This window comes from Micropterus dolomieu, linkage group LG12 (assembly GCF_021292245.1).
Source record: "Micropterus dolomieu isolate WLL.071019.BEF.003 ecotype Adirondacks linkage group LG12, ASM2129224v1, whole genome shotgun sequence".
Taxonomy (NCBI): domain Eukaryota; kingdom Metazoa; phylum Chordata; class Actinopteri; order Centrarchiformes; family Centrarchidae; genus Micropterus; species Micropterus dolomieu.
In genome coordinates this window covers 9,445,302-9,447,703 of record NC_060161.1, presented here as the reverse complement: position 1 = coordinate 9,447,703, position 2,402 = coordinate 9,445,302, and positions in this window count along the sequence as shown.

The following is a 2,402-nucleotide window of genomic DNA, read 5'->3' as shown; positions in this document are numbered from 1 at the left end:
GGGGGCGGGGGTGAAGTGGTGGACTGAGGTTGAAGCTGAGCAAAGGTGTCACGGGGGATGTTGTCCGATTGACTCTCAAAGCGGCAGTAGAACCAATGGAGTCGCCCCCTGCTGGCCATTACAAAGAATTCAGGTTTAAGGGACTTATACATTTACCTTAATTTTCAGACCAGGGGTCATTTATAAAACTGTGCGTAGAAACCTCACTAAAAGTCTACATACACCCAAAAACCAAAAATGGCAAACGCCAAAAAATATTCAGACTTATTAAACCATGCCTATGCACACTTGACACAGACGGGATGACCCAGGTACTAATTTGGTTTCCCCCGTTTGAAGAGATTAAACCAAATGCAATCCACTTGTGTTTGAACATTTATTTAGGCTACACAAACAGTCCACTCACTTAATGAGGCTGCTGATGAGTTAAAAGAAATATGACTTGCTGTAAATTACATAAAATTTAAAAAAATAATAAATAAAATATTTTTCCATAACGTGTTTTTACAAGCAGTGCATTAAATCCACATGCTAGTGCATAGCGTTTGGCTCGGAAATGCAACTAACATCTGATACCAAAAGGCAATATGAAACTATGCTCTCGTATTTTCCTCCTGTTCACCTTATTTATGAGAATAAATTGCACTGCAGGCAAGTATTAATTAAAATTATTCCAGATTAAACTGTACAACATGTTTGAGGCGTTCTTTTGCAGAAACAGATATCTCCGTTTGTCTGAGGTAATATTTAGATTTTTTTACACAATAATAGGCCAATTCATTTCAAACCATTTCATTCTTCTGCCATGTGAGTTGCTGTTTCTCATTTCACCTCGTACGGTATGGTTCAGAGTTTACTTACTGGACCGCACATTTTCCCGTCAATTTAGTTTTTTATAGATCACAACCTTTGCTTGGGAAGTGGCGTATGCACGATTCCAGCCCTGTTTTTTTACGTACGCACCCTTTATAAATGAGAGCTTCCAGTTTGAACAAGACTTAGCAAATGAACTGCATTTAGAAGACCGGTTTCAGGTCAATTTGCCGAAGACAGCAGAAAAGCAAAAACTTTATGTTCTTTCAGCGAGGGATATGAGAAACGTCTTCTTCAGGTTAAGCCAAACAGAGGCAAAGTCGGGCATGTCATGCCACCGCCATAGTAGGATTTGCAGATTTGTTTCCACGGTGGACAGCCAGAGCAATGAACATATGGTTTGCTGGTAATTGCCGTAATGAGTGAGGATCAGTCAGATCCTGACTTCAAGGACAGACCTGCAAATGGCAAACTATTTTTTATGCACTGCAAGGGGTTGGCAGGCTAGATTCATCTTGCTAAGTGTGTGTGTGACATAGAAGGTGCATCATTAAAGGCGCTGAACAACAAATGGGACTCGAGTAGGTGATTATTCCAATGTTTATGGTTTTATCCTACAAAGGAGGCATTTATTATTTTTAAAGGGGACCTGTTATGCTTTTCCATATTTTTTGTCATATCTATAATGTTACAGTTTGGGATGTTAATGTTAAATGTGGCCAAAGCTTCAAAACCACAGATTTCCCACTGTTCTGAGGGCTCTGCTTTCAACAGCTTTTTCTACTCACTTTTCCAAATATGTTATCTGTTCCAGACACAGAACACTAGTCACACCCACAAAGGAACACACAGGCTGATTTTTTGTTTTTGTTTCATGCTCCATTTCTCACAGGTGGCTTTGAAGATGAAGAGGATAAATTGGCTTGGCTGGTCCAACAGAAGGTAGTTGGAAACTCAACATCTGATAGGGATTTACTGGGTGAACATTTTTGATATAGTTTATACAGTCGCTCCAGCCAACTGGTTTAGTAGTCCACAAATACCAGCAGGTAAGACATTTTCCTTGGAGCTTCAAAGAAAGTCCACTCCCATTTCCCTGCAACCTTACAGCTCTGATGTTTGAAGCACTGACACATGTTGAGTCAGGGTTAGCGTTTACTTTGGTTAACGTTAATACTTTCTGTTCATCAGCAAACTCCATAAATCAAAGAACGTTGCCGCAGAGCAGCTGGGGGACACGGGGAACTTTAATGTTAATTTTATGAGGCCCAACAGTTCCAGTGTCGCCTTTGTAGACAGCGGAGGATGCAGGCAGCGAGGCAGCTGACTTGCGATGTTGACAAAGCAGCTGTCAACTGCGTGTATGAGCCACCGAACTAAACTGATAGATCCTAACGATCTCTTTGAAAAGGCAGATCGTGGACACCTACACGATAGCGTAGGCTACATGTTCCTGGATTGTGAAGATATGATCTGTAGCCTTTAGGTATGGGTGCTGACAGCTGGTCTGCTCCTGTGAGAGAGGTCACAGGGACAGGCTCAGTGGAAAGATGATACAGCTGTGCAACATGTCATATTTAACTGATGTT